This window comes from Opisthorchis viverrini (genome assembly GCF_000715545.1).
Source record: "Opisthorchis viverrini unplaced genomic scaffold opera_v5_94, whole genome shotgun sequence".
NCBI classification, from domain to species: Eukaryota; Metazoa; Platyhelminthes; class Trematoda; order Opisthorchiida; family Opisthorchiidae; genus Opisthorchis; species Opisthorchis viverrini.
The window spans coordinates 553,944-564,383 of NW_008751751.1; positions in this window are offsets into that span (position 1 = coordinate 553,944).

The window sequence follows — 10,440 nt, forward strand, 5'->3', positions numbered from 1 at the left end:
CGGCGTAGACATCCATTTGAAATGGTCTGCCTTTATAGATATGAGATTCCACGTCATCCACAAAATGTGGGAATGAACCTGAGAAAACAACGCGAAGGATCACTGCACCTTTCACCAGCAGTTCTCAACCTCGCTCTTTCTGGATATGGGATTATCCGAGGAAATGTAAACATGGAGGCATAAATAGAAACTTCACTGAAGAAGTGCTGGGCTTGTGAGACTAAGGATACGGGCAAAGTGAAGATACCCGTCTGAACTTATCTGAGGTTGTCTTGGTTATCTGGAAGAAGGGTTAAGTGGGGAAAGTGTACTGATGTTGGTCTACTTCGAATCAGAATCGGGGTATCGTGCTGTGATTTTTTGAATATGGATTCTTCATTAGTGCAGTTAGACAAGTGGTGTGACGCATATCCATCTCTAGAAGCACTTTACCAGCAGGTAAAACCGCATGAAAACGTTCGAGGGCTCGAACCAGAGTGAGGATAACAGAGCATTCGGAGGGCCATTTGTGGCTATTCTCTTGAACATTCCGGAGGATCGACAGAAACAGGCCAACAGGAGAACGGTTCGACTGTCAGTCGGAGCCCTAGATAGATGTGGTGTTGCCGTGAAGGCATTGTTAAAGTGCGTCAGGTGAGCTGAGATAGGATAATGTGGGATAACATACGAAGACAAGAAAACCGGGACAAGCTGTCAGAGGCATGCGGACAGGAGGACAGGTGACTGTGATTTTCACCATGCAATTGAATCTTGGAGCCGATTCTGACAGTGTGGAGGACTCAACAAACTAGAAGCCGAGGCATTTTTCGAGGAGCCGCCGCATGGTATATCCTAGTAATGTAATTTTCAACCCTCCGTCCAACGGGACAGTCTGACCCTATATTCACAGTCTCAGAAGTACTATTAGGGGAAATCGCAACAAGCGAGCAGGGATGTTTCCGGGCAACAGGGGTAGGGCTTAGTAGTCATTAACCAAGCCCAATGGGTTGGGCCATTTTTAGGATCATGTGCGCTGGAGGAGGATGTTTCAGGGTGTTCGGCGCCTTTACATGAAACGGTAATGCAACACATAGGAAAATGGCGCAAGACCGACAGAATCGCGATACATTTCACGATGGCCAGGCAACGAAACCTCCTCCCCGACATATGGTCTTGCATTTGTATTCATTTGACTACAGCTAGACTGGAATTCATCCAGGACTCAACATCATTCAATGCTGTGCCGTTGACTTTGATGTCCAGTTCATTCGATGGTTTGGTCAAGTGTATTCGGTGTTTGAGGCATCCATTAGCCGCACAGCGATCTTAGCTGCGAGCTTTTTGCACCAGAATGTTGCATTTTGGTACATGTGCCCTCGAACCAGAAACCATTTAAAGTAAAATTCCCATTTATGCAGCTCACTAAATTTCACTGTCCACTGGAGATATCATACATCTGGCAGGAAAGTCTGGTGAAATGATTATTCCAGCTTCGTTGAGACCCTAAGATGGCTAGATGTGGCTCAGAAGTTTGCACTGGTACTCTCCTGGTACTCAACTGCCTGATTGCTTTGTTCCATCAGGAACAGGGCATATTTTTCTAAATTTCAATGCCATTGTGCGAATACAGATCACGTGTGTTTGACGATTGCCCAATCGGCGGTCGGAGTGCTGTCAAGTTCGCAGCGGAACGCGTGGTGGACACGTGAATGGCTGGTTTCCTGCCGGTATTTCTCATACAGGGCCGATTTATGCGAAGAAATAGCGATGGACTTTTTCAAGACCCCTATTTCATGGTGGTAGGTAATTTTAGTGGCTTCAGGCGAGTGCCCACTGCCAGTTTATTGGTGGGCGTAGTTAATCTAATCCGAGACATTCAATTTTTGCTCTGACCAACTGTTTGTTGAAAACCCACTTCAAGCTGTTGCGATGAAATTGCCAGGACTGAGGATGTGATAGAGTCCCTCATAGTCAGCGAGAAGAACAAAACTGACCCGGGAATCTTGTGCGGAAGCCTCGATATACATTGGGCGAGATGGCCCAAGTGGTTAGAGCGCGAATTCACTGACCGGAAGGTCCGTGGTTCGAATCCGACCTCCGCCACTCGACTTCCGCTGTCTAGGCTTGGGCAACCTGGCACTATCCCAGCCCTCGTGCTTCCTTCGGATGGCATGGCAGCTAGGCACCGGAAGGGTGCTACAGCTGAACGCTTTCTTTCTAATCCGTGAAAACACGTGAACCCGTGGTGTCCTTCCGCATACTATGCGGAATAATACTATTACCACAACTTTGGGGTAACAGCATTATTCTTTTACACGGAAATGAAAATGAATGTCCTTCGAACACATGATTAGTTGCCCGACACGAGGCCACAGCTGGAGACCGCTTGAACTGAGGATGCTGTATGTTCTTCTGGATGCCACAATATCCACCCGGCTTATTGATGACTGGAACAACTCAGCAAAATACATATACTGAGTGTGCGGGAATCCTGTCGTTTCGGACACCGTAGTCTTTTCTTGCGAACAACGTAGTCTTGTCGTACGACAAGACTAATCATTCTGACCCATACGGTGAAGAAGATGCATGAAGTTCGAAAAATACACTTATTTACATACTGATCTGGTTTTCATGGATTATTCAGCGTGGTTTCAACTGAATCTTTCGCTTATGACGTAACGTGGACATCAAGTGAACATAAGGTTAACGGAAACTCGGGCCACGGGAGGGACGAAGCCGGTCTTTAGCTGTCGGAATTTCCCGCAACCTGATGAGTATTGTGGTGCTTTTGTAGGGTGGCATGAAGTTCCACTGAGGTCTTTGAATGACAAGGTCATTGAGGCCTCTTAGAAGAACACATTGGAAATTTCTGTTTCCCAACAACACTCAGTGTTGTTGGTTACCTTCGTGGCCTCTGAGCATTCGGACGTTGAGTGTTGGGCTGCGCAGCGGTGGGTCTAACAGTATGTTGATCCAGTAGGGGTTTGGACTGGTTGGTTACCGTGGTAACGAAATATGCAGTGTTTTTAACAGATATTTAAAATGTCGGTAGACATCCGGAATAGTGGTACTGTCTGCTAGACCTACAGTTTGTGGCTATGCTCTTTCAGTTGTGTGGAATTTGCAGGATGGAAATAAACACGGTAGCTCCGAATATCGTTTTTGCTCGGAATCTTTGAACAAGTTCACCACATCGGTGCCGTGACGCACACGTATAACTGTTAATCGGTCGGCGTCGCTCATAGGAAAGTGTGTACCATTCGAGTGAGTGTGCTTGTTTCCGTTGCCATTCTTCACTTATGATGCATGGGTTGCTTAAAACAATTTGCATTCCTAGAGGGTCCGACCCAAGAAGAGCTATGTTGTCAGTGTACGCAGGATCGCTGTGCGAACTTCCTGGGTATACATCGATTCCCGAGGCAGGCAAGTAAGGTTCAAGCGGTACATCATCATCGTCAAAGACAGCAACATCACTATCAACACTGATGCTTCATTGCCGTATAACCATAATGTTCCTATAATTATATTTAAAGCCATAGAGTGAAAAGAAAAGGGGTGGGTTAGGGATATGTCAAGCATTCTGAGGTACCCAAACCTCCAAGTGCTGAATCTGACAATCTGGAAGAAACTCATAGCAAGAATGCCACTGATATTGGTTAACCGCCATTTCTTCCAATGTCTCCAGCCAAGCACAGGCGGGTTCACGGGGACCACATCCTGGTCCCACACCCAAATTCTTCGCGCCCTTCTGCCAAGTCATAAATTGTCCACCTCGCCGTTTGTACCATTTTAAAGAAGGCACGGAAAACACTCGTCTCAGTAGACGGTGTTTCGGCATACGTAGCATACGGCCAAGATATCCTAGTTGATGCTGTTGGATGAGTTCTCCGATTGAAGTACCTGCCTCATAAACAAATGCCCGTTTCGTAGTCACCTAGTCACTAACACTGACGCCATCCGAAATCCACAACGCTTCTGAGGTAGTCAAAAACCTGAAGATGCTTCACATCATCTATCCCCAAACGCTGTGTCTCGCACCCATACAACAACACAGCGCTCACTGTAGCCTGGTACACGCGACCCTTAAGATCTAGTAACATGCCTTTGACGCCACAAATGACGCAAATTACCAAACATGATTCGAGCCTTTGAGATTCTTGCACTGAATTCATCAGACATCTCCGTCAGAGCTATTACAATTACCGCGGCGTGTGAAAAGTTCAAAAATACCCAGTGATTAAATTTTAAGGGATATTTTCAGAGAATGCACGTTCTGAACCATGACTTTGCGCTTTAAAGGCGCAAGGTATATACCATGAAGGTGGCCAGTGTATTCAATTGTGCTCGTGCTTCGCTTTGGTCTTGAGAGATAAGGGTGCTGTCGCCTGCGTACCCCAGATTGATAAAACTCTCACCAGTAGAAGTTTGAACACCGGGGTTTTGAAGACATTCCAGTGTTCGACTCATTGTTTCATCATTGATGAAGTTGAAAAAGACTGGAGAGGGTGGACATCCTTGTCAAACACCACCATGCACTCACTCGCCTAGAAATATGTGAATATAAGGATTGGACTATTTTCTCAAACTTATGGAGCATACCCCGTTGAGCAAATGTGGTTAACGGCACTGACCGATCCACAGAATCGAACGCACCCTTAAATTCAAGGAATACAAAGACTGGGTTGTCTGGCTAACCCTTGACCTGGCAGACGGGTATGGAGAAGATTGGAAAACATTTGGGTGCTGTCGGTGCCACACGCCTTCCGTGATGGGGGCCGCGTGATCCTCACTGCGCGTGATTAGAGACACTGCAAGATGTGTCCGCCAAACTATGTGAGTGGCGTTCTTGTCAGTTTCTATCCAGATTACCTGAATGAGTGTCTGGAGGTGTAGGCAACTCAGTATAATTGTAATAAGCCAGCACTAAGTCCCCTCTCCATTCACCTTTATCCTTTTCTTCACACGATTTTCAAATAAATGGCTGCATGGCAGCGAATCATCGGTTTTACACACTGATGTCATGCTGTCGATGGTGATGATTATGATGGAGATGGGTCGTCTGCACATGTGGCGTTGCTTTAGCACCTGAGGGAGTGTGAGGATGTATTCGTGCTGCGAGGTGGTCTGGGGATAAAGTGCACTGTCCTCTGCGACAGGAGTGTGAAGGCGGTAAGGTGCTTCACCCAGGCGACCAACATGTCCATATTCGTGGATGTAGCAATGCTGCCTTCCCCCGAGGAAGGACGGGTTAAAAAAAAGTCAGCCCCAAAATCCGCACACTCCAATCGGCCAACGGTTGATCGTGACCGTCGGCGCGTTATCCAATATGGTCGAAATACTTTTAAAACCAAAGAGTCTGGTGCTGCCCAAAAGGCACCTGCTGTGCTCAGCCGCATCAGGAATGAGACAGTACTGCCTTATTCCCTGCACCCTCGGGTTAGGCTAACCCACATGCAGCGGAGCAGGTCAGACTGTTGAGTCGTTGGCTCCGGGCAGGGTTCCCAAAGAAAACCCTACATTCTCCCACTGCCTTGTGGGTCAGACTTTTGTGTCAAAGGCTCAAGGCGGGATACCTCGACCAAACCCCCTTCCTCGGCCTGGGCACCCTGCAAGTATCATTTGCCCGCGCAGTTTGGTGTCCACCGATGTCCCTCCCAACTCCCTTCTCACCACACAAGCAAACGTAGCTGGGTCATTTGACTGTCAATTATCTGACCAAATGGCCTTATGCTGTTCGCTGCCTACTAACAATAGACAAAATAATCCTTTCGATATAGGGGGCTTTTATTGTCCTTACTGTATGTCAAATTGGCAAACAGGCAATACTTGCTGAGACCTTATACTCCCTTGAAATTGGTGTGTGCATTCAAGAATCAATCACGGTTATGCATTTCAGAACGCCAAGCATGAACTCAGTTCTTTCACATTTCTCCCTCCGTGTGTCGGGTGACCCAGAAGCGATGACTCGTGGAATATGTGCCGTGGGAGTTGCACCCAGCCCCAGAGCTGAACACGCTTTGCTGGATTGGATCCCAGTAAACAATCGTCTTTGAGCCGTCCGGTTATCTAGTTCAGTCGAGCTCAGTGCCTCAGCATAAAAAGCGGTGCTTGTTTGTCGTGTCGACTTATGCCCCAACGGACTGCAATTCTGATGCGGAGTAGGATACTTTCTATCGAGAGCTATCCGGACTCATTCGTCAAGCAAAATGCACTGACATTGTGAATTTAAATGTGAATTTAAATTTAAATTTAAAAATTGTGAATTTGAATGCTCAAGCAGGTCTTCTGAGCTCCTTGGAATCGATTCGGAGTCTGCTAGCCGTTGTGTGCTGACCATGAACTGTTCTTGGCATGCACGAAATTTCAACACAAACGTTCACACCTCGTAACCTGGCGACCACCAACTGCGAATCAACCGTGGACCCGATTGGACCATTTGGCCATCAGGCACCGGTGGAGAGCCCCAGTTCAAGACCGCCGTTCGTTCTGGGGAACACTACTTGATTCCGATCATGCCATGGTTCGTGCACGTCTGACAGTTCGCTTCCCTTCAGGCCCTCACAATTCATCAAGAAACATGCCAATCCACTGTCATCGAAGAACCATCATAGCTCAACAGTATCGATCTGAGCTAACCCAACAACTCTCCACGGAAAAACCAATACTGTGGTGGCAGTGAGCATGTGGATGATTGTGGCAAAATGTGAAACAGCTATGTTGGCGGCGTTCAGTGCTGTCCATCCAACTTTCCCGATTCGACCACAAGACCACTGGATGTCGTCGAGATCGCTATCCATTATTGATACCAGGATAACCATATCAGCAGGCGATGAAGAATTTTTCAGCTGTAGCACCCTTTCGGTGCGTAACTGCCATGCCGCCTGAAGGAAGCACGAGGCTGGGATACTGCCAAGTTACCCAAGCTTAGGCAGGGAAGTCGAGAGGCATAGAGCGGCTTCGAACCACGGACCTTCCGGTCAGTGAATTCGCACTCCAACCACTGAGCCATCTTGGCCCCCAGGCAGGCAACGAGAACGATGGCGCACGTAAATGCCTCAAACGCCAAATATTGAAGAGTCTAAGGAAAGACGAGAGCTCTGGTGGACATCGAAGGCTCGAGAGATGGAGAAGACCTTTGCTACAAGGAACAGTCGTCCTAAATGAACTGATCGACTGGTCCTAGGAGAGCAACGGTCAGCGAAACGATGAGTGAAAAAGATGGCTCATTAATTCATTAATTCGACTGAAAAGATGGGCCGAACACTTCGAAGAACAGTTCAGCTGGCCTCCTGCATACGGGCAAATGGAATGTAAACATTGATCGTCCGTCCGAAAGAGAAATAGGATACGTAATACCCTTACTGAAACGTGAGAAGGCACCAGGACCGGACGGTCTGTATCCGGCCCTCTTCAAAGAAGGCGGAGAATCACTGGTGGCTCATCTGACAAAGTTTATTGGTGCCATATGGAACGAAGAGAAGGTGCCTGCGGAAGGGGGCACGTCGACGCATATCCCCATTGTAGTGAAAGTTACGCTTTACTGCTATTTCCATTAATTCACTTTCACTTGTCATTTCAGCCCATACTGTGCTCATATGTTGAATAAAGCCTATCCTTAGGCGAAGTCTTCTCATTCTACTCAACGGATCAATAATCGATTAACTAAGTCATCGACTCCCACTACATACATCGTCAAAAATGGTACGCGGACGCTGTGTGAGAAACATCGTGGCATCAGTTTGTTAGCTGTGGCGTCGGAGATGCTCTCTGGCCCTATCCTTCGAAGGTTGACTGAACACAGGGAAAGACAGATCTGTGAGAACCAAGCTGGGTTACGTCCTGTAAGAGGTTGCATCGACCATATCTTCACCCTCCGACAAATTCTGGAACAGTGACACCGCTACCAGCAACCAACAATTGTTGTGTTTCTTTATATAATAGCTGACTGTGTGAACCGTCAGGCGCTATGGCAGCGTCTGTGGAGCAGATGTGTCCCCCATAAATTCTTGACCCTCCTTAGGACGCTGTACGCCAACTCCCGCGACCGTGTGAAGGTCTAGGGGAAGCTCTCGCCTGAGTTCACCACATCAAGTGGTGTTCGACATGATTGTCCTCTTTCACCGTTTTTCCTCAACCTCGTCATTCAACGATCAAGGAAGACTCACTACTGGCCTATAATGCGTGGGGACAACAAAGCTCCAGTAGTCAGAGCGCGAATATACTCACCGGAAGGTTCGTGGTTCGAACCCGACCTCTGCCTCTCGACTTCCATAGTCTAGAATTGGGTGACCTGGCAGCCCTCGTGCTTCGTTCGGGTAGCACGGCAGCTAGGCATCGGAAGGGTGTTACAGATGAACTATTTTGTTATTGTTTCTAATGCCTGTGGGGTCAAATTGCCCCCGATGCGTCCGCTCACAGATATCGAGTACGCAGACGACATAACTCTTCTTGGATCTGACCTCGTGGTAATGCAAACAATATTAAATAATCTAAATGATTCTGCCTCACGGTTCGGCGTGCGCTTCACTCCTGCAAAGTTTAAAGTACTACTGCAAGACTGGGTGGGCTCGAACCATAGCCTCATGCTTGCGGATGAACCAATTGAAGTAGTAGGCAAATTTGTTTACCCCGGCAGCTGCATCAGTCCCGGTGGCCTCGCGAAAGATGATATTTTCATCCGGATTGGAAGGCTAGAGCAGCTTTTGTGAAGCCGCGTAAGCTGTGGAGTTAGCGTGACATCAGCGTATCCGTCAGTGGTCGAGTTTACAATGCTGCGGTGCGCTCCATATTACTATACGGATCGGAAACCTGGCCGCTGTGCGCCGAGGACATCAAAAGACTTTCAGTTTTTAACTATCGATATCTTCGGAGCATTGCCAAAATCTGGTAAGAACACCGGACCAGCAATGCTGAATTACGTCGAATGGTTTTCGGGGAAAGCAACTCACCCTTGATAGATAAACTGATCACTGCCGGCTTGGCCACATACTCCGTAAGTCAGTCGACCGACTCTTTCGAAGGTTTCTTTTCGCACAACAACGTGAAGGTCGAAGCGAGTCAGAGGCGGTCAAACAATGACTTGGCAGCGAAGTATAAAAGACTTCACTAGCAAACTCAGCTGTGCTGGTCATTGCCGTCTTCCTGGATGGGAACCCCGAAACGGGTCACATCATTGGTAATAGACATGACCCAGTCTCGCCTTCTTGCACCCAAGCTGCTGTTTTCAGTGCATAGCTTCCTCCCCTATCCCCCCACTTAATAGTTCACTAACAGTGCTGTGTTTGCGCACCAATTTATCATGTCCCGCCACCAATGTGCAGCTACCTACCCCACCTTGTCAAATCAACGAACGAAACTGTGACAGCTGCAACCACTGTACGACAAGTATGGGTAATGATGGTGATGATGACATTCACCGCGAACACGCTTTTTGAAAATGGGCACTACTATAGATTCACACAAGTTTCCTGGGACGTTCTGTTCCATGCAAATTAGCTAGACAGGCACTGGCTGAGAAGCCCACCACCCTCTTTGAAAAGAGTAGGTGGAAGGTCGCCAGAACAGCATCACGATGACGCGGACACTTCTGATGTCGAATTCGGCTCTATATTCACGGTTCATCATTCTGTTGAAAGCCAGGATTCTGGATTGGATGTAATAGATGACCAGCTAAATTACTGTTCCGAGTACTGTGCCCACCGGTCCAAACGTTCCGCTTTGCTAAATATCAGGGAGCTATTGTGGTTCCTGCGGTGCGCGTATCTTGTGTAAACCTGAAACGCACAGTGAAAAGCTGCATCGTACAAGTGCATGGTCGAAGTCCCACGATGGTGTTCCAGAAGAAACGGCAGGCTGTGATCGACCCTCGCCACGGATAGCTGACAGCGATGTGGTCCATTTGGATTCGGAGCTGTTTCGTTGATGGGCACCACGCTGCCAAGCGATTTCCGTTGTTCCTGAAATCGGTACTGCAAAGCGGCAGTCTGTGATTAGCTCAAATCCGAAGCAGCCTGTTTCCGTTGTCCGTGCGTCTCGTGCCCAATCCAAGACGAACACCCAATCGGGTCCCAACAGCGCTTAGTCTGCCTACCTGGGTGTTCATTTCGCCAACAACCACAATGATATCTAAGCTTTTAGGCCACTGCAAGTGAACACTTAGAGCGTCATAAAAACTATCCTTGACAGGTTCAGATATGCAGTCGGTTGAGGCATAGGCATGCACAATAAACAAGGCAAAATGGACATCTCTTTCTTGAGATTCTCAGAGGAGTTGCCAAACAAACCACACGGAAGCGACTACCAACCGACATCCAATCAGTTAGAGGCGCTTCCACTCGGTCGCTCAATACAATACCCACATCAGCGCACCCAGCCGGAGCGGCCTCCGCATTACCAGAAGTGCGCAGCCGGAACCTGGAGGGGAGCGAAGGTGCAGTCTATTCAGTCACCACTTGCGTCGTG